Raw genomic sequence first — 23,657 nt, forward strand, 5'->3', positions numbered from 1 at the left:
AATACAGGCATGCTTAGTTTGGAGTTTGCAATTCAAAGCTTTTTTGAGTTTCAGAATGTAAATTTGAATCTCTGTTTCTTTTTAAATTGATGGAAATTGCTGGTTTGTCATATTCAGCTATTTTTAAAACAGCTGAATTGATTTCCTTAATAAGTTCCAGAAAGGGTCTTTACTGTGCTGAGAGTAAGAAAAAGGGAATGTTCTTTGCACTGAAGCAAGGGATTAAAATGAAAGTGCCATATTAACCAAAACAATAGATTGTTACTAGTAACATTGCTATCTAAATATTATATTATGTATACACACATTACAGGAAGATTATTAAGGTTGCAAAGTCAAGCACTCAAAAGTTAGGAAATACCAGAATTAAGGCTGTCTGTGTAACCTAAGTTCAGCCCCCTTGCACTTATGCATTATGATATTTATAATCAATTGATCATGTCTTCTCAAACCTGTCCCTCTCCCAATTCTGTCTGTTCCCAAATTCTGACCCCTCGTCCCATTCTCCTTGTCTACGCAGTCCACATCCCCATTCCTCAGACTTTCCATCCCATTTTCACTTGCACAGCTAGTCCTAGTCACAGATTTCAAGGCCAGAAGGGAATACTGTGAATATTTAATCTGACCTCCTACATAACACAGACTGTAGGACTTCCCTAAACTAATTCCTGCTTCAAGTCCAATAGGTGTGGTTGAACTAGTGCATAAATATCCAATCCTAATTTAATAACGTCTTTCAAAAATATCCAATCTTAATTTAATAACGTCTAGTGATGGAAAATCCACCACAACCCATGGTAAGGTGTTCCTGTGGCCAATTACCCTCACTGATAAAAAACTGTGCGTTATTCCTGGTCTGAATTTGTCTAATTTCAACTTCTAGGCATTGGCTCTTATTATATCTTTATCTGCTGTATTGAAGAGCCCTCTATTGTCAAATTTCTGTTCTGCATGACGATCCTTATAGATTCTGATCAAGTCACCCTTTAACTTAGTGTCCCCCTTGGGACTCTCTGTCTGAGTCCCACTCTTTCCCCACTCCCAGTGTCTTCCTCCCAGATACTAGCCCCTAGTCTCCTTGCCGAGCTAGTCCCATTTCCCTCTCTCAGCTCTTCATCGATTTTTTCTGTCCACTTCCACTGGCTCCCAGCCTCAGTTTCCCTCTGTGAACTCCTCATCCCCTAATACCCCCTCTCCAGCTCCTCTGCCAAGTCTCTTTGCCCAGCCAGACCCAATTCCCTGTTAGAACTGTCTCCCTACTCCCCAACCCCATTGGTTCCTTGTCTAAATCTCCTTGTCCTGCCAATCCCATTTTCCTCCTCTTTTCCCAGCTTCTCATCCAATCTCAGCCCAACCCATCCTGAACCGACTGGTTCCCAGTCTTCACCATCCCATCTCCCTCACCATCTTCCAGTCTCCCCCCATAACTTCCAGTCCCAGTTTCCTTGGCCAGCCAGTCACAGTCTTCCCCCTTCACCAACATTCAGTCACAGTTTCTCTGTCTTTCAGAGATTCCTAGAATTTAATTCCAGAAGGGATCTTTTTGATTGTCTTGTCTGACAGTCCTTCGAGTCTCCTCCCTCCAGTCACAATGCACTCCATTCCCTTTCCCGTAAAAGATCATGAGAATTTTTTTAACATTGAAAAGAATGTATTTTGCCCAGCATCATCATCAAAAAACAAACAAACAAACAAAAAACCCAGCATGAGGCAGCATAGGAAATTTCGGTCTAAATGGTTAAAATTTGGAAAAAATTATGAGCAACTGAAAACAGGATCTCATAATGGCAAGTGTTGGGCAGCCTATGTAATAGGTAATGCTACTAGCTCTGCCTATAATATAAGTGATCTTTAAGTGAAGTGTGTTTTGAATTAAATGCGAGTACCTTGTTAGCTGGTGGGAAGGAAACAAAAACAAAATGAAGAAAAGAAAAAAGAAAAGAAAAGGCACAGAAACCATGAACTAAAGCATATATAAGAAGGAGAAACAGAATCATGGAACCTAAAGATGGGAAAAATCTTTTAGTCATATTTTTCAGTCCCTTTGCCAATGCAGGATATTTCCCAAATGTTCATTTAAGAGAGATGGGCCCAAACCAAAATCCAGGAACTAAATCTGAGATCCTAATGCAGTTCAAATCCCAGTTCACAGCACAGAGCTAACTCTATAATGGGCTGAATAGGAACATGTCATGTTTTGGGAAAGCTCAGATTCAGATCTGGAGTGTGACGCCCCAATGTCAGTAGTGTTCATATTTGGATTTTGATTCATAACCCAGTGGGGAGGGATAGCTCAGTGGTTTGAGCATTGGCCTGCTAAACCAAGGGTTGTGAGTTCAATCCTTTTGATGGGGCCATTTAGGGCTCTGGGACAAAAATTGGGGATTGATCCTGCTTTGAGCAGGTGGTTGAACTAGATGACCTTCTGAGGTCCCTTGCACCCCTGATATTCTATGATTATCATCAAGATTCTCAGAAAGTAGCTTTAGGTTACCCTTTGTGCTCCCCTGGTGCAAAGATGATCTTTGCCAGGCTTGTTTCCAATCAGAGTCTAGGCTGATCTAAGTTATTCCAGTTTCCAACAGCCTACAGTGGTCAGGGGTTGCTAGGGTGCATTCTCTCTCCGGATATGCCTCCTTACCACTGACTACATCCCCTCTGTTGGAATGTGACATATCTTCAATGCTTAGTCTATTCTTTTTTAAACGTCCAATAAGATGAGAATTCCACCATTCCTTTGAGCCTTTGAGGGACTAAAGAATGAGTAAAGGGCATTTCCTGTCTTCTGTACTATCTCCTCCTGCTATCATACAAACATTCTAGCTTATGCCTTAGATGGTGGCTTTGTCTTTAAACCTCCACCGAGTTAGTTATTTGTATTTGTGCCAAAAGAGAGTAGCCACGTTAATTCTGTAATTATGGCAAGGTCATGGCATGTTTTGTAGCAGAAATAATATTGTAAATGTAGATTTTGGTTAGAACTGTCATAAATATAAAGGGAAGGGTAAACCCCTTTGAAATCCCTCCTGGCCAGGGGAAAGCTCCTCTCACCTGTAAAGGATTAAGAAGCTAAAGGTAACCTCGCTGGCACCTGACCAAAATGACCAATGAGGAGATAAGATACTTTCAAAAGCTGGGAGGAGGGAGAGAAACAAAGGGTCTGTGTGTCTGTCTATATGCTGGGTTTCTGCCGGGGATAGACCAGGAATGGAGTCTTAGAACTTTTAGTAAGTAATCTAGCTAGGTATGTGTTAGATTATGATTTCTTTCAATGGCTGAGAAAAGAATTGTGCTGAATAGAATAACTATTTCTGTCTGTGTATCTTTTTTGTAACTTAAGGTTTTGTCTAGAGGGGTTCTCTATGTTTTTGAATCTAATTACCCTGTAAGATATCTACCATCCTGATTTTACAGGGGGGATTTCTTTATTTCTATTTACTTCTATTTTTATTAAAAGTCTTCTTGTAAGAAAACTGAATGCTTTTTCATTGTTCTCAGATCCAAGGGTTTGGGTCTGTGGTCACCTATGCAAATTGGTGAGGCTTTTTATCCAACATTTCCCAGGAAAGGGGGGGTGCAAGTGTTGGGAGGATTGTTCATTGTTCTTAAGATCCAAGGGTCTGGGTCTGTAGTCACCTAGGCAAATTGGTGAGGCTTTTTACCAAACCTTGTCCAGGAAGTGGGGTGCAAGGTTTTGGGAAGTATTTTGGGGGGAAAGATGCGTCCAAACAGCTCTTCCCCAGTAACCAGTATTAGTTTGGTGGTGGTAGCGGCCAATCCAAAGACAACAGGTGTAATATTTTGTACCTTGGGGAAGTTTTGACCTAAGCTGGTAAAGATAAGCTTAGGAGGTTTTTCATGCAGGTCCCCACATCTGTACCCTAGAGTTCAGAGTGGGGGAGGAACCTTGACAAGAACTTTCTTGGTCACATATTTATCAGAGAGCTGAAGAGCTGAGCTGAAAGTTAAAGCAGATGTAACAAGCTGTGTTTTGCCCTAGGCATGCTTTCACTAATTTTAGTTTGTTGTTATTCAGTTCAGTGAGCTTCTGCAATTTTCACATTTCAATTAGTTGCATAAGTACCTAAAATAAGTATCAAATAAAGTAATTTGTTTTTTAGGGGATCCTAAAGCTGGTTCATAACATGAAAAGTACCAGCACATACTGCTCAAACCTGTTTGATCAAATGTTGAAGACTTTACCCAGGGGCAGATATCAGAGAGGACCAAAGAGCTATCTTTTGTGCTATTGCACGGGGACTGGCCACAATCCTGCTGGGAAGCATAGTCACTACTTTTACCCCTGTGGGTTCTAGCTCCCTGAACTGGTCAGGAATGGAACAAAAACATGTTCTACCCTAACGGCACATGTCTGCCACCCTTAAAGTGAGTAACACCTTACTTCCACGTCACTCCCATTGAAATCAATCATGAGATGATCATAGTGGTGGAACACTGGATGTATGTGATACAGACAGCACTACTGGGAGTATATGCTTCTGTATACACCAGAAACATTAGGACTAAAATGAGCGAACTTCCTAAGATACAATATACAATATGGTACAGATACAGTGGGTCAAATTCTGCTCTTACACATACAAGTTTGTAAATCTGGAGTATAACCGTATAGCACTATGCCATCCACTTTTACCTTTAATGGAGTTACTCTAAGCTAGTAATGTAACTAAAAGGAGAATTTGCTTTTGTGTGTGTTTTACTGGACATTTTGATAACTGTGATTGTTATAATACCTACTGCTGAAGCAATCTCTCTAGATATCTAAAAAAGTGAAGGGAAAATTTAGAGAAGATAGCAAGGATTTACCAGAGGGAAAAAAGAGACTACTGGAACAGTCACCCCAAAGTCCAAATTTCAGTTCCACACATCTTTGCTCTGGGCATGATTCTCTGTTGGCTTGCACCTTGTGTTGTCATTCAGACTTGCACAAAATATGTATAAAGCGCTGCCAAATCAAAATAGTAGCATTTCATACTTATTCTGCACAGGTGTAAATGACTACACCTCGCAGAAGGCCATAAACATCTGCAAAGCAACTTGATTATCACCTTCAAACCCTGTCTCAAAATTCTCCTTTACCAGAATGCCTACAAACAGCTTGGCATCCAGAGACCACTGCCTCATAAGCCGCTCAACATTGCCTCATTATTTACTGGCACTCCCTCTCTGACTGTATCCACCTGTTTCCTCTTGTCTGATACTTGGATTATAGAGTCCTTGGGGTAGGGACCATCTTTTTATTCTGTGTTTGTATATCACCTAGCACAATGGGGTCCTGGTCCATGATAAGTTCTACAGGAATACAAATAAATAAAATAATATGAATTATAATAAGGCATTGGAGAATCAGACCCCATGACATCACAAGCATTGGAACCAAAAATTGACCAAACTATTTATGACCTGGCAGAATCAGAAAGAACAGAAGCAATCTGCTCTTGAGAGATTTTCATACTGAAGAGTTTGAGATATTTGTTTGAACCACACCAAACTGACAGGGGGTATAAAAGTCCACACAGACTTTGAATTGTAATGTAATGTGTCATCAATGTCCAAGATCAGGAACTTCAGCAAGGGTTTCTCATTGTATATCTTGTATACAGACAGGAGAGATATGGGAGAGGATCATCTGAGATTATTGTGTGAGGTATGCTGAAACTGGTTTCCCTGATCTCTCAGAAAAGTAGTCCTCTCCTGTAATCAGGATGGTAGGAGAACAATGAAGAACAATGAAGAAGTTCTAGAGGCAGAAGCAATAGTACAGTTTTGTATTTCCCTGCAGGCATATTTGCAAATGACTAAAAGCATTATAACTGTGAGAGCATCTTAGTAGATCTGGGGTAAACATATGCAATGTGAGAATAAACTGGAGATCCTCAGTCCAGTTCCAAGCATTGGTAAGATAAGAGAGTTATACTTAACCAACTTGTTATGAGATGAAGTTGAAAATTCTCATAATGCGGACCCACCTTAATAGAATAATTGTTTTGTGGACCATTGCCCCTCCCACTTTTGATCCCGTTAACATCTCTGTAGAAACAGCAGCATTTGCTTTCAAGGAAAAATAATATGATGAAACCATTTAATATATGTGTAGCTATGTTATAAAGCTATTGAGCAGATGGAAACAATATCATGTGAGCAGCCAGTCCTCCACAGACTTTATGTGGTCTATTTACATAGTTGGACAACCACTGACAGAGAACAGGAGGGATTATTATATAGTTTATGTATGACACAATAAGAAATTTTAAATGCTGTGTATTAGATGATTAAATGACCAACTATGTGTTCAAATCATATACCAATTGGTATTCTACTGTATTTTAATTTATGTGGTTTCTGTGTGTGTATTTCAGTGATTCATACTTGAATAAATGTGTATGTATAAGCTGGTACTCAAGGTAATTTAACCATTAAGTGTTTGGAACTTAAAGAATGATAGTGCTGTGGTCCAAACAGTCTAGAGTTGCATTGGAATACTTGAGGGTTCCATTGGGCACTCTCTGTTTTAATTCCGCAAGTTTCTGAAAAGGATGACAGTTGGCTGTTATTTAAATAGTATATATACAAATTTGCTCCTGCCTTTTTCACAGCAAAAGGAATGCAGGAAAAAATCAGAATACTTGACTTAGATGTGCAAGTGCTTGAATCAGCAAAGGAAGGCTGAGTCAAAAGGCTGCCCTTTTAAAAATTTGGCCTTTTGCTGTCTCTTATTGTGTTGCCTGCACCCATTCTCCCAGTGATATTAGCCCCAGCCTCTTATTGGTGGTACATTTCTTACAACCAGCTCCATGCTTCCTTCTACAATGTCTGTTAGCCAATGACTACAGAACACTCTCCCTGAACTAGACTATAAGGTTATCACTCTCTCCTCTTTCAAATAACTCCTCAACACTCATCTGTATTATAACATCCACAACACATTTGCTGACGGGTAGTAGCTATAAAAGAGGCAAAAAGAGGATAGTTGATTTTATTTTTAAAGGCTTATCACTCTCCCACACCATACATCTGTGCCTTGTCTTTATAGATTGTAAGCACTTTGGGGTAAATTATTATGCATGAGACACATCATGGGCACTATTCTAATACAAATAACAAACACTGGAATACGGCAATAACAACATCATACAAAACAGCAGCATATACCTTATGGGCCTCATCATCAGACTATGAGAGGACATCCATTTACATAATGCAAGGCAGGCTGCTGGTACCTTCTCAGTACTACCAGGGAAATGAATTCCTGCAGGCAGCAGGTCCCCAATGGGCATTATATCTAGGATTTTGTGGTGGGTATGGGTGAGTAGGAGGTGTTGGGGATGCTACAATCTATTTGCTGTCTTTGACCCCCAAATCTTATTGTAATATTTATATCCACTAAAGCATATATGAAAATTGGTTATAAAATAAAAGAGCTGATATTGAAATTGCATAAATACATTTCTATAATTAATTATTTTCTATTAATAATTCATTAAAAAACTAAAATAATACCATACAGAGGATTTTTTTCTTCTTTTTGATTAAGCCCACATGACAAATTTTGGCAATTTTTACAAGAGCTGATAATTGGTATATGATTGGACATGAATTGTATTTCTTTTTCTTAATTTCTGATATTTCTGTCATAAATCATCACATCAGGTTCAGCTTGTCACATTAGCTTAAAACATGAGACAACAAACATGACACAATATGTCACAATAAGCCAGATAATACGTCAGAAAGTTTTGGGGAAAAAACCCTTGCTTTCAGGTTGGATGCTGAGTATCAAATTATCACAAGAAGTACCTGAAATGACTTTATCATAGTAAGAACAGTCTGGTAGAATGCTTCATAATGGTGAAATACAAGTTACATTTTCAATATGCCACTTGTTCAATTGTGTGTTTCAGATTTATAGACACAGGTGAATTTCAATAAATTATAGACTGATAAAGGAGTAGTTATATCTAATGACAATAATAAAAGAAACTTTTAAACTTTAAGGGAAATTTGACTAGATCTTTTCTTCATATGTTCATAAGAGATAGCTAAAACTCAGATGTAGCATCTGTTTTTCAGTGAGATCTTGACTATATCCAGCTTTATAGATGGGCTGATGAAAGAACAAGGAAGTTAAGTGACCTGGCCACGGTTACAGAGTGAACCAGTATATTTTAGTTTATTTTTGAACATGGCATACTTCTGGTTCTTTGTCTCTAACATATACACATATTACATTGCTTCCCCTTTGCTGTTTTAAATCAAGAAACAACCCAGCATGGTATAAAGTATAACAGAACACTATGTACTGGAAAATGAAAGCACCAGATGCTTGATGCAAAATGTAAAACCTGTCGCAAAGAGTAATAGAAAAGTGATTTTTTAAGGAATGCTGTAGTATGTAATCTACTTATTCCAGGGCTTGCACAGACTTTTATATAAATTATAAAAGGTGATACTGTAGACTAAAGCTGTTTGCAATTTGCAGAGACCATTTTGTTGTCAACTAGTAGTCTTTTTCAATGTTTTTCATTATTAGGCGAACCAATTAAACCACACTCAGAATATGTCACGTATGCTAAGTACATAATTTGTATAAAATTCTTATCTGTCCATTACCTTTATCCCATTGCATTTTCCTCTCCCTGACTTGGAGCAGTGAGTTCCTTTAAAAAAAAAAAAAAAAAAAAAGAAGAGTTTTGTGTTAAAACTGGCATGTTGAAAAGTCTGACATGAGAATTCTCAAACTGTTAACTAGATTTTGGCATTTAATAAGATGTAAACTGCTGAAGCTATTTGCAGATGAAGTCTCATTTTTGTCCATCAGCAGGGGGCTGGGAGCATAATTAATTGAGTGAAAGTTAAAAGACGGACAGCATGGTTACATTTATGCAAATATTGCAATAGAACATCTAACAGAAGAGAAAAATAGCTTGTAACTGATTGGTTTGGTTTCAGACCAAAATCCACAGGGACCATTTAAACATTGCAGATTGTGCATGACAATTAATACCTATAGGTTTTTTTTTTCTTTTAGTATGCATGCTGCAATAAAAGAAAAAACACACCTCAGTAGCAGTCAAAGTTTCAAGTCCAGTGAGACAATTCTATTTCTGTTTTAAGCTCTTTTACTGCTCATGAATGTTAAAATATAGTCACCGGAAAAAAAAATCATATGATGTATATGCCTTCAACCATATGCCGGTCTCTGCTGTTTGTTTCTTTTATTCATGTCCCAGTCATATGGATCCTGGTACACCAAAGGTTCTATTTAATTAAAGTTAGCTAAAAGCTTAAACCGTAGAGATCAGGACAGCTGCTACAGATATTAACCCAGGTGCTGCTCAGGGTGATCAGACACTCTTACAAGTATTGCACTCAAAAGATACTCTTTTGTCAGTTTTATTCTCCTGGCTGGCACGGTATGTGGGAGTGACCCCTGAGTCAAGAGTAAGAGCTGAAAACATTTTAAATGTTCAAATCCAATCTCAAATTGAAATCCATTGTTCTTTGTATAATTTGTGCCTCATTTTTCACATTTGCAAGATATGCATGACTACCTTTTTCATTGATTTTTGACTGTGCAGACATTTGATTTTGTCTGCTGTACAACAACTGACTGTTCCCTATAGAAGGATTTGGTAGGCTGTCTCCCCTTTAATTCCCCTTTTGTCCTTATTGTGGTTTCATTTGTGCATCTTATTCCAAAAGCCCAATACATTGATATGTAGTTTAGTTTTATTAGCACAGATGAATGTACAGCATGCCTCGTTACTTCTTTATTGTGTATGTACTCTATATACATGTGAGTTTAAGTCTGTATTCTTGAATTTGTTTGATTTCACTGCTTATCTTTATATATTTCAAAATGTTGCCAACCATTCTAGAAGTAACATCTTCCCTTCACTGGAGTGGTTTGAAGAAAATAGTTTAGGAGGCCAAGGGATCATTATTTTTTTGGTGTGTATCAACAGGAGACTAAGTGCTTCATTCTTAGTTACAATGGGGCCCCTTTACACAGCTTGGCAGTAATTTACTCTCACTTTAAGGCTCCTTTATATAGCCAAAAGTGTAACGGGGCCTCAGTATAAATGAGAATCAGCTCCTATGTGTTTTGGGCAATTTGGGTTCTCAGCAATGGAACTTCTACTTAAGGGGACCAGAAGAGTATAGGACTAGGAGAAAACTAAAGCAGAAGCATACAGAAAGTATATCTATGGATGGACTACTGATTTTGAGAATGAACTTCAATGGAAGTTCAGCATGCTCAGCATCTCACAGGACCTGCTAGCACCCTGCAGCATTAGACCGGTAGTGACTCTCACAACTGAGAACACGCAGGGTTTCTCAGTCAACACAAAGGGAATTCTTCACTGAGGATGCTGGATACACACAGACCCTGCAGCTCTCGAGCTCTCAGAAGCCCTGCTTCACCAAAAAGCACCTTGGATTCAATAGAAATTAAACACTTGTTTAAGTAAAAAGAAAAGGAGTACTTGTGGCACCTTAGAGACTAACAAATTTATTTGAGCATAAGCTCACGAAAGCTTATGCTCAAATAAATTTGTTAGTCTCTAAGGTGCCACAAGTACTCCTTTTTTTTGTGTGTGGATACAGACTAACAAGGCTGCTACTCCGAAACTTGTTTAAGTGATTTTCTGAGCTGAGTCCGAAAGAGGAACACAGCCTGTGTTTTTTGTTGTTACCACACGTGGTCTGCCTAAGCTGTAACCCAGAGAAGGGTATGCAATCATGGAATTGATTGTTTACTACATTACAGGGTCCTTAGCACTTCTCCAGAGGGTTTCCAGTGATCTCTTTCTTCCAGGCTTAAATTCAAAATTAATATTATTTCCAGCCCTTCTTAATGCAAGTAGAGATGTCACAATATAAACCAGTGCATTGCTTTCTCATTTAGCCAGCATGCAGATAGACCAAAGTAGCAATTAGGGCCATATCTGTAGGTTTCCTTCCATTCACCTGTGCAAGAGCAATTGAAGTGAATGGAAATTGCATAAATAGACTGAGGAGAGACTACATATAGATCATCCCATTTCCATCTTAATTCAGTGCTAACTTTGAAATGTACTTGTGCTCATTTATATGTCAGCATTTCATTGTGGAATATTATACCACACACATTTAATGAATGTGTGAATGCACAGTGGTGCCATTAACAAATCAGCAATATATGAATTATTGTATTATTCCCCTATACTTAGAATGGGCCATATCTGTGGATATGGTAATAATTGGCACCTGTTGACTTTTTAGTGGCCTCTAATGTACCTCCTGCATGTGGCTGGATGATCATTGCCATTGTTCCATTTATTTGGAAAATGCAAAATGTTGAATCTGCCAATTGTTTCATATTCTATCAAATAACTACTAAGAGAATGGAAATATTTGCTATTGTCCTTTAATCTTCAGGATGAAGCAGTCGGGTAGCCATGTTAATCTGTATCTACAAAAACAAGTAGCCATCCTTCGACAAAAACACTTCAAAAACAGACTTCAAAGAGAAACTGCAGAGCTACAATTCATTTGCAAATTTCACACCATTAGTTCGGGCTTGAACAGGGACTGGGAGTGGCTAGCTCACTACAAAAGGAAATTTCCCTCTCTTGGTATTGACAACTCCTCATCAGTTATTGGGAGTGGACCACATGCACGTTCACTGAATTGGCCTTGTTGACATTGGTTCTCCACTTGTAAGGTAACTCCCTTCTCTTCATGTGCCAGTATATTTATGCCTGTATCTGTAATTTTCACTCCATGCATCTGAAGAAAGTGGGTTTTTTACCCACAAAAGCTTATGCCCAAATAAATCTGTTAGTGTTTAAGGTGCCACCAGACTCCTCATTGCTTTTTTAGGGTAAAGCAGTGCCATCATTTAAGAAGTTTCACTCATTACAGTTTATATGTTTCCAATAAAATAGCTCCAAAAAGCAGCAAAAGCAGGTGAGCCTGATACATATTTTTGAATGACATTTTGTGCATTTTACAGTAATTACTGATACTGAAATATATTCATCTGGTCATATACAATAGAAAATGAAATTATCAAAAGACATCCCTGAAGATATTCCATAGATATTGGGGAAGAGTTGGGTATGGTAAAATATTTGGGGGAAAAATGTTTGTTCATATTTATTCCAAAAAATTCCTTGTGGGTTTATTTGTCCTGCCTATGATTCACATCAATGATGTAAACAGGCAGCAAAAACAAACAAAAAGCTATCTGCAATGTTGCAATTTCCCAGTTAAGTTTATTTACTTTCTAAAAATAGTGCCCTATTTAAGGAGAAAGCAGACACAATGATATTTGAAAATGACATTTAGCATAACGGCAACATGACTGATTAATGCATACAATTATTGCTACCTCTGATTATCAAATAACTGATTGAACTAGCAGATCAGGCCCTGCTATACAATAGATACAGGCAACATAATTCAAAAGTTATGACAGAGGCAGGACTGTGAGGGCAAAAGATGAAGAGAAATAGAAGCTTTGGAAAGGAACAGCACTTATTCCATATAGTGAATGAATTCCTTTTGACCAATATATTTAAAAGTTTCCAATCCAGCCAATAATAAAAAAAGGACAAACAAGCATCTGTCTTTTTTTCTGCATATCCTTGTGGGATCTGTGCCAGTTAAAACACCTGAAAAGAATGGCAATAAAAGCTTATAACTCTTTCTTGGAAACCTCATGAAACAGCAATGTGGTAAACACAAAACCACTTCTAACAAAGTTGCCTGCCAAAATAACTCTATCAAGGTAGATTATGTAAAGTTATATGCAGGATGTCGTTAAGCAGCAGTAAATACTGTACTTATGGGAACTATTAGAAGTAGTACTGTAGAAGGCAGTCTAGTGAAAGTGCAGCTGAATATGAGGAACAATATTTACTCGAGGCAGCTACAGAAATAGCTACAGTTTGCCCCAGATGACCCAGGGGTTATATTAGCTATAGAATGTCATAATTCCAAATTTAAAACAAATGATTTAAATACAGTCACACTGCTCTGTTATCAACTACGAAACTGCTGCAAAGTAACTTTCTCACCTTTAACTCCATCCTTAACTTCAGTGTTACAAACTTTTCACATTTGGGTTTTCTTTCAGAATAAAAAAAAGTATATTCAGACTTTGTTTAGTCAGACTAACTGAAAGAGAAATATGCATGGAAGTAGAGGTACAACACTGAAAAATTCAACATGCCATCCAAAGAGTGGTATGCGGTGGTGTTGTTGTGGCCATGTCAGTCCAAGGACATTAGAGAGACAAGGTGGGTGAGGTCATGTCTTTCATTGTACCAACTTCTGCTTGTGAGAGAGACAAGCTTTCAAGCTTACCAAGCCTGTCTCTCTCTCACCAACAGAAGTTGGTCCAATGAAAGATATGACCTCACCAAAGAGCTAGCATTCAATAGCTTGCAGCTGCCTTCCAGAACAAGGTGCAGCCTACCTGTCTCTAGAACTAAATCTTAGCACCAGGTATCAGGATAATAAAAAGAACTCTGCTTAACAAACTAGGACAGTGAAACTCATGTGTTTTCCACCAATAAAAAGCTATGACAATTTTGGATGAGAAAAGAGGATTAGAAAGAATAATGTACACTTTTCTGTTGTGCAATTACCAAGCAAATCCAACTTCGAAAAAGCTGGAGATAATACTATCTGGAAATAAATAAGTCCATGTGTTAGCTCTACTCCATTAGTACTGTATCTTTCCAATGTTTTGTTCTTGGGTATAGTGACACACTGGAACTGGAAGCAACAAAATCAGGAAATCTGAACTAGTTGCTTTTTGGCCGTGGAGAGTATTCTGATCATTTATTGGTATGTAATTTCGATTAATTCCACAGAAGTTACATGCATACATCAAGAGAAAATGTATTCCAAGATATTTTTTCATCTACCAAACTTTGAAGCATGTTGAATGGGTCGAACGTATTTAGAGTTTCGCTAAAGCCTTAACTTGTCAGGAATCTGAAAGGATCTCTGAACTCCTCACATTCTGACTAGTCATAATATTGGCAAGCTTAAGTTTTATCTAGAAATATCCTTGTTATGTTGACCAAGTAGGTCAAATCCTAAATAATTTATACAAGAGTTTTTATTTAAAAAAAGACCTAATAAAGCAAATACGGGAAAACACACATTTTTTTCCAGTTTCTATTATTAGAATGGTTGGCCTTTGAACAAAACTGAAAATCATTTTCAGACTATGTATAGACAACCAATGGGCTGTGGCTGTTAGGAAAGTAGTAACATGAAAAGAGCATACATCTGGGGAAAGGCTCTAATGGCTAGTAAATCTCTCAGAGACTATTATAAAAGGGAAATACACTGTATATCCAGATTCAGAGTATATCACATGTCAGTGGTGTAAATAGTGGTGTGTAGTTGCTCTGGTTTGAACATTTGTTACGAATTTACACTATTACAGTTGAATTTTTGGTGAATGATGTTCATTGTATTAACAGAACAGTCTTCTACCTATTTCTCTAAATAATTTTAATAAAAGGAAGGAGTGAAGATTTCTATTCCTCTTCCATATTTCTTATGAGTATAAAGTTTCTTGGCAAATGAAACTATCTTTGTTTTCTTTTAAAATAATTTCAGTTACTCTGTTTTCAGATGGTGGGCTAAAAATCTGGCTTCATTGAAATCAATAAGAAATTTACCATTGATTTTGGTGATGCCAGCATTTTACCCTATACATTCTAATTATTGTTAAAGACCTGGATTTATGAAAGAGTTCTTTATTGAAAGTAATAAATATGTCTGAGGCAGCCCACTTTTGGGCTATGGCACACAGCTTGAGAACGTAAATATTGTTGTTCTTCTTATGGGTCCTGCCATTTGAGTATGAAATACATGAAGTGCTCACAGGTCAAAGAAATAATATTCCAATTATCAAAACAGCTCAAAACAGCTAAATCTAGAGTGACCCATAGCAACATAATCCAGAGTAACTCTTTAACATCACAAGCTTGATGCTCAAATGTGACATTCATGAGGATATGATTTATTTCAGAAGGTGGAGAAAGCTACTCGGGAAGAGGCTGTTCTAGATTTTATTTTGACAAATAGGGAGAAACAAGTAAAGAATTTGAAACTGGAAGGCAGCATGGGTGAAGTGATCATGAAATGGTGGAGTTCATGATTCTAAGGAATGAGATGAGGGAAAGCAGCACAATAAAGATAAGGGATTCAAAAAGGCAGACCTTAGCAAATGCAGGGAGTTAGTAGATAAGATTCGATGGGAAGCAAGTCTAAGAAGAAAAACAGTTCAAGAGAGTTGGCAATTTTTCCAAGAGACAATATTAAGGGCACAAGACCAAGCTATCCCACTGCATAGGAAAGGTAGGAAGTATAGCAGGAAACACTCCCCCCACACACACTTTTAACCAGGAGATCTTCAATGATATGAAACTCAAAAAGAGCCCTACAAAAATCAGACATTAGGTCAAGTTATAAGCAAACAACACAAGTATGTTGGGACAAAATTAGAAAGGCCAATGCATAAAACGAGATTAAACTAACTAGAGACATAAAGACTAACAAGAAAATATTCTACAAATACATTAGAAGTAAGAGGAAGACCAAGGACAAGATAGAGCCATTACTCAATGAAAAGCGGAAAACCATAACAGAAAATGTGGAAATGGAGAAGTGTAAAATAACTTCTTTGTTTCAGTTTTCACCAGAAAGGTTAGTAGCTATTGGACCTCTAACACAGTGAATGCCAGTAAAAATAAGGTAGGATCAGAGGCTAAAATAGGGAACAATAACAAGTTAAAAATTACTTAGATGTCTTCAAGTAACCAGGGCCTGAAGAAATACATCCTAGAATACTCAAGGAACTGACTGAGGAGATATCTGAGTCATTATTGATTATCTACTAAAAGTCATGGAAGATGGGAGAGATTCCAGAGGGCAAATATAGTGCCTGTCTATAAAAAGGAAAATAAAGACAACCCAGGGAATTACAGATCAGTCAGCTTAACTTCAGTACCCAGAAAGATAATGGAGCAAATAATTAAGCAATCAATTTGCAGATACCAAGAAGAAAATAAGGTGATAAGTAACAGTCAGCATGGATTTGACAGGAGCAAATTATGTCAAACCAACCTAATATCTTTCTTTGACAGCTTTGTGGATGGGGGGAAGCAGTAGATGTGGTATATCTTGACCTAGTAAAGCTTTTGATACTGACTCATATGATCTTCTCCTAAACAAACTAGGGAAATACAACCTAGATGGAGCTACTATAAGGTGGGTGCATATAGGGTTGCCAGTTTTGGTTGGACATATTCCTGGAGGTTTCTTCACATGACATAATCTTTAATTAAAGATTAATCTTTAATTCCTGGAGACTCAAGGCCAATCCTTGAGGGCTGTCAACCCTAGGTGCATAACTGATTGGAAAGCCATTTCCAGATAGTAGTTACTGGTTCACTGTCAAGCTGGAAGGGCATACTGAGTGGGGTCCTGCAGGGATCAGTTCTGGGTGCAGTTCTGTTTGATATTTTCATCAGTTATTTACATAATGGCATAGAGAGTACACTTATAATGTTTGCGGACAATATCAAGATAGGAGAAGTTGCAAGTGCTTTTAAGAACAGGATTAAAATTGAAAATGATCTGGACAAACTGGAGAAAAGATCTGAAGTAAATAGGATGAAATGCAAATGAGGACAAATGCAAAGTACTCCACCTAGAAAGGAACAATATGTTGCATACATAAAAATGGGAAATGACTGCCTAGGAAGAAGTACTGTGGAAAGGGATCTGGAGATCATAGTGGATCACAAGCTAAATATGAGTGAACAGTGTAACACTATTGCCAAAAAATAAGCAAACAACATACTGGGATGTATTAGCAGGAGTGTTATAAGCAAGACAAGAGAAATAATACTTTTGCTCTACTCCATGCTCATTTGTCCTCAATTGGAGTATTGTGTCCCATTCTGGGCACCACATTTCAGGAAAGATGTGGACAAATCGGAGAAAGTCCAGAGAAGAGAAACAAAAATGGTTAAAGGTCTAGGAAACATAACTTATGAGGGAAGACTGAAAAAAATGGATTTGCTTAGTCAGGAGAAAAGAAGACTGAGGGGGGAGATGATCACAGTTTTCAAATACATAAAAGGTTGTTACAAGGAAGAGGGTGAAAAATTGTTCTCTAACCTCTGAGGATGGGACAGGAAGCAATGGGCTTAAATTGCAGCATCGGTGGTTTAGGCTGGACGTTAGGAAAAACTTCCTAACTGTCAGGGTAGTTAAGCACTGGAATAAATTGCCTAGATTGGTTGGAATCTCCCTCACTGGAGATTTTAAAGAGCAGGTTAGACAAACACCTATCAGGGACAGTTTAGATAATACTTACTCCTGCCATGAGTGCAGGGAACTAAACTAGATGTCCTCTCGAGGTCCCTTCCAGTCCTATGATTCTATGACATTATAGAAACCTAGATAAAATTTCAAATGTGTAAGTTCCTTGTTCCAGTGGATATTTCAAATTAAACGTTTTAGAACTCCTGACCACCACTAATCAAAGTGGAATTACATCTTTACGTAATTCCAGTTGGACCCATGAGAACTACATTAGGACTAGTGTTTGCTACAATAGACCCTCTCCTTATTTCACAGAAATGTAGGTGTTCCTCAATTTACAAGTTATAACATCTAAAGAAAAAAACTATCAGACATAAGTGTGCGGATTTAAACATTAATAATAAACTACACATTTTCCAAAACAATGATAGAAGATTGTTCTTTTCTGAAATTTCACAGCCATCTTTGCCTCACTCATTTTTTATCCATTTTATATACCTATGTTTTATAATGTCAGACAGAAGGCCTCAAACCACTTCATGGTCTCTGTATAACACAAGCACACCAACTTTTGGAAAAATTCTGAACTATTGCAATAATATATATCATTTCTCATCTTCTCAATGAAAACAAAGTCATATTATCATTCTAGTTGGAGAGAGCTAGATTTTGACTGGCTCGGTTTAAGGGTGTTTAGATAGCATAAAGAGCACTTGCCTTCCCTCTTGAACACAAGGAACAGCCACAATCCCAGAGTTCAAGGGGGAAATTACCGCTCTGCTAGCCGTGCTAGACTATCCTAAACAGTAAGGACAAAGGATATGTCTACTCTGCAAAATAGGTGTGTTCTTAACTTGGGAAAACTAACCCACATTAGCTAACTCAGGTTAAAATAGAAGTGAAGGCACAATTGTTTTTAACTCAGATTAGCCGCTTGAATCAAAGCCTAAAGATGCCTGTGGTTGAACCCAATGCAACCAACCGGAGTTAAGAACACACCTTTTTACAGTGTAGACACCCAAAAACAAAGGCATACACCATCTCCAGGATGGGAGTGCACACTGAACACTTTAAAAAAAATATATAGGACCACATTGTGAACCCTTAGTCACATAGAGTCATATCTCACTCCTCGTGTTGTTGCACTAAAGTCAATGGGACTATTTAAAGTATAGCTAAAGGATGTCCAACATAGCCCACAGTATTATTAAACTAACAATATAGAATTATATAAAGAGAATATATGCAGTGGATGCCTTTTAAAATATCATAAAGTTCTCTTTGCAACTAGCTAATGGTGCTGTAATATTTGTATTATTCCCCAGCATACTGAATATGTAAATACTACTTAATGTTATATAGTTTCAAAGGGAATTGAAGGGTTTTTAAGAGTGGCCACTGTACGTTAAGGCACAACAGAGGTAGAGATCAAGTTGAGCATTCCACCTTAACTTTTAGAATTTCCTGGGTTTTCAATACTATATTAATACCAATTTGCTTATTGAATATAATGATTGCATATGAAAATCTATGTGAAAAGTTTAAGAATAACTAAAAGAAAAACCTCACACAAGGGAACAAGGATACACAGCATGTTTTGAACCTGGCAGTCTCCCATGTTCCACCCAAATGAACATGCCACAGGTGCAACCAGGAAGAGCAGGTGTAAAATACATTTTTATTGTGATGGGAATAAATATGATTTCTTGTCTATAATGTATTCATCTCAAGACACTGGTGCATCTGCTATATATTAACAGTCTGTGCTGTATTTTACTTCAAGTTTTGAGAAATGTAAATCTGAAGTTCTACACCTGAAAGACTCTGAACCAGCTTCTCCACTGCTTGACTCCAGTGCAGCCATTTTAAACTAATGAACTCAACCATTTACATTAGAAATGCCACGTATGTTCACTATCACAGGAGAACTGCCTGCTGGATGTACTAACTATTCAGCAACAGTGGAAGGAAGAGTTGGGAAGTTACACATTGGAAACCCTTGTACTCAGCACCTCTGCCGCCATTTCTGCTATCACAGATGGCACTTGCAGCTGGCACTGACATCTTTCTCTACAACTTTCCCTCCATTTGTATTCTTTATTCCTGTTCTGTGATGCACCTAGCCACCATGTGGCATGACGGCCTTGGTCCTGACCCACCATTATATTATTCTGAGCATAATCAGCTGCTATGCCTCAAAAATGCTTGTCAATCTTCCAGTCAAGACCGGGACCTTAGCAGTTGTAAATGGCACATTATGTGCTTCTCCTTCTCATATGGGTTCAGTGACAATAGCAGTGGGTTCCACAGCCGCAAATATGTCTTCTGTGTTGGGGAATAATCAAGCCCTCCATTCTTATCTATTTATTATAATTAATAGTTGTCTACCACCATAGTATCTCAGAGCTATGGGTAATTTTTAATTTAACATGGTTTTAAACATGACTTTTCCTATATCATGTTTAAAAACCCTATGCACAGTTTCTTTAAGCCTATAAGTACGCAGTAGATGTCTGGGAACACAGTCATGAGAAGTTCTTATCCAGCTGCCCCATGTGTATGGCCATATTTTTGTTCTTTTATGTATTCTGTATTTAAGGCAACTGTAGAAAGACAGCTGAATTGCCTCCTTGCTACTTGATAGATGTATCTTTAACACTTCAGAATCTATTTTACCTTTATAATGCTCAATGAGAGTGATGATGTGTACCTAGGGCACTGTACCAGTTGAGGTATTCTGTCTGTGGAGAGCATGGTTTAGATTTGGAGTGTGTGCTCCTCCACATCAGATACAGTCCACCTTCTGATGTAGAAGTTGGTGAGGCCCTGTGTCCATGTCCCATACCCTTTTTGGAGTATGTAGTATTTCCAGCAGTGCCGACACCACCTTGACCTTTATATTCATAGAGAAGAATAATGGTGGCCCCTTGGTGGGATGTGAAATAGAAACAGGGCTCTTTGCACCCTCTTTCACTCATTGCACATCCACACAGCGCCAGACATAATCTGGTTCCCAGCATGAGGATTCTTTTCTGTGGTAGGCTGCAGAAGAAGGACTGCCACAAGTAGAACTACCAGTAAAGAATATTTCCTTAGGTACCCCTGATACCACCAACAGTGCCAAATCTTTTAGCTTCTCGGATGAATATGTTTGTGTTCATTTTTTTGAACCTAATGTTTATTTACCCAATATTTTGAAATGACTAAAGAGCTATTTTATAAACACTACAGTACATTTATTTAAGCACTCCATACAATCTGTGTAAGATGCTTTTGAACAGAAGGTACCACACATTTGCAACGTGCTGCACTTATTCACCCATTCTACTTGTTTTCCCCTTCACAATTTAAATAGAGATCAGGCCATCCTCTGGATGACTTTCTTGCCAAATGAAAAGGAGTACTTGTGGCACTTTAGAGACTATCCAATTTATTTGAGCATAAGCTTTCGTGAGCTACAGCTCACTTCATCGGATGCATACTGTGGAAACTGTAGAAGACATTATATACACAGAGACCATGAAACAATACCTCCTCCCACCCCACCCTCCTGCTGGTAACAGCTTATCTAAAGTGACCACTCTCTTTACAATGTGTATGATAATCAAGGTGGGCCATTTCCAGCACAAATCCAGGTTTTCTCACCCCCCCCCTTTTTTTCCAAAAACCACACACACAAACTCACTCTCCTGCTGGTAATAGTTCATCCAAAGTGACCACTCTCCCTACAATGTGCATGATAATCAAGGTGGGCCATTTCCAGCACAAATCCAGGTTTTCTCACCCCCCCCCCCCCCACACACACACAAACTCACTCTCCTGCTGGTAATAGCTCATCCAAACTGACCACTCTCCTTACAATGTGTATGATAATCAAGGTGGGCCATTTCCAGCATAAATCCAAGTTTAATCAGAATGTCGGGGGGGGGGGGGGTAGGAAAAAACAAGGGGAAATAGGCTACCTTGCATAATGACTTAGCCACTCCCAGTCTCTATTTAAGCCTAAATTAATAGTATCCAATTTGCAAATGAATTCCAATTCAGCAGTTTCTCGCTGGAGTCTGGATTTGAAGTTTTTTTGTTTTAAGATAGCGACCTTCATGTCTGTAACTGCGTGACCAGAGAGATTGAAGTGTTCTCCGACTGGTTTATGAATGTTATAATTCTTGACATCTGATTTGTGTCCATTTATTCCAAATGTCACTCTCTACTGCCTAAAGCCTCTGTTGAGTCACATGAGCACGGTGAAGGATCAAACCCAATAAGTGACTAATTTTAGGCCCTGTAATTCAATATTCAGACAAAACCATTTATGCTTGAAATCTTTGTTTGGGGCTCAGTTTTTCCTCTAAGTTTTGGCTGAAAGAACTCCTTAAAACTAAGTTTGAGTGACAGAGAAATATCAGAATATTTGTGTTTGAATTCTGTCCCCCACTGTAGCTCCTTTACATCTCTCCAGAGGCATAAAGGACCCACTAAGGGGCAGATAAAGAGGTTCCCCTACTGGCATGCAGCTGATTAAGCAATCCTATGTGGCCTTCCTGCACACCCCTTGGATGGGGCAATAGAGGTGGGCCATGTATGGGAGCAAGAATCACTGGAGCATGATACACTACAACTGTTCTTGGCAGAGCAGCATCCCATAGGTGTCCATACCAGGCTAAGGCTGGTCTAAGTTGCCCAGAATTCAAGGGACACTAAGGTCCCTTAAAGCCACACTTGCCATTTCCTTGGCACAGAATCTGGCTCTTACTTCAGGTGAATATTTGAAAGTTTCCATGGGTATCCAAATACCAGAACTTTTTGAGGGCCCTCCTCATACAAACCTTTCTCCCTATCCCCTACCTTTGCTGTGTGCCTACCTTTTCTCTTTGGCAGTGGTAGACGGAATAATACTCTTCAGAAGATATTTAGCAGGCCTTCCCACTGCAGGCAGGGGTACATATTGGTGGACGTCAGGGACGGGGGGATCCCAAGCAGAAATAAACAACCATAACAAATGTTAACCTAGGCTTTTACTGAGCTGCTGCTTTCTTGCTGAATCAGCAAGCTGGGTAGAGCAAATTTCTATGGCTTCTGCACTGCAGAAGCTGGAAAATGTTTATAATTCAAATGAGCTCTAAAAGGCTTGAAGTATTTCAGTGATACGAGTGAAACAACTATCTGAAACCACTAACAACTTTCTTGACACTTTTATAACTAAAATGGGCTCAACCAACCTTCCAAATTTTATAAAAATGAAACTGCTTCAGGCAATAGACTCATCACACCCAGCTTCAAACTGAAGTGAATTTTAATACCAAGAATCAAGATTTATGTCAGATTTGCCAGCACTAATAGAGCAACTGTTTTATAATAGCCCTGAATAGGGCTTGTTTTTATTCCCTATTATTCTAGATACAGTAGAACCTCAAAGACATGAAAACCAGAGTTACCAACTGACCTGTCAACCGGACACATGGGGAACCAGAAGTAAGCTTTCAGGCAGTAGCGGAGACCAAAAAAAATAACAAAAACCCAACCACAAACAAACCAGCAAATACAGTACTGTAATTGTATTGCATCCTAAAGGTAAGCACATCTGGGCTGCCTGTCCCCACCCCCACTCTCCTACTCACCACAAGGTGTAATCACTTACAGGTAGGAGGTGGTGAACACTGTTTTCCCCTCTCCCTGCCCCTGGCTAGGAAGGGGACAAGCTTGCAAGCTCAGAGCCCTGGAGAGAAACTTCCAAAGCTGCTCCTGAAACCTGGCCCGGAATTTCAGCTGCTGGAGCTGGAGCCCGAGCTTCTGCACACTGGGCTCTGGCAGAGCAGCTCAGTTTAAAGGGCCACAGCCTGCACCACAAACCCACTGACACTGCGGTGCCCCAGGGTGCCAGAACCAGCTGCCTGTCCACATCCCCACTCGCCAGGCTGCTGTGAGCCCCCGCTCTGAGCAGTCCTACCTGAGGAGCATCCCATAACAGCTTGTTCAGAGTTACAAACATTTCAGAGTTACAAAAAACTTCTATTTCCAAGGTGTCCATAACTCTAAGGTTCTACTGTACTATGGGCCAGATTTTCAAGTGGGGAAAACTAGCTGTTGAAAACAATGGAACTACAGCAATTTACACCAACTAAGAATCTGCCTGATTGCATCTACCTATATAGAGAATTATTTGGGGCATATTGTGAAACAATCCCTACCCAACCTCCCTGCAGGCAGCTGAAGTATTCCAGATTTCAGTGGCATACCTCAGAGCACAATTTTTGTAAACATTTGCAATTGATATAGCTAAAGACATCAACAGA

General features: G+C 38.7%; 1 long non-coding RNA gene across 3 annotated transcripts in view; it reads right to left on the bottom strand.

Annotated features, from left to right (window-relative positions):
* The window catches only part of LOC142072246 (uncharacterized), a 212,576-nt gene extending 189,500 nt beyond the window's left edge, over nt 1-23,076 (bottom strand). For 2 of the 3 annotated variants that reach the window (XR_012668691.1, XR_012668696.1), the window contains exons 1-2: nt 22,808-23,049; nt 8,632-8,678 (exon numbers count right to left, since the gene is read on the bottom strand). This is a non-coding gene — a long non-coding RNA (uncharacterized LOC142072246). Of the gene's footprint in view, nt 1-8,631; nt 8,679-22,807 lie in introns of all 3 variants that reach the window. The other variant, XR_012668697.1, reaches the window with a different exon arrangement.
* Between the last annotated feature and the right edge of the window lie 581 nt (nt 23,077-23,657).

Source organism: Caretta caretta, chromosome 1 (assembly GCF_965140235.1).
Source record: "Caretta caretta isolate rCarCar2 chromosome 1, rCarCar1.hap1, whole genome shotgun sequence".
NCBI lineage: Eukaryota > Metazoa > Chordata > Testudines > Cheloniidae > Caretta > Caretta caretta.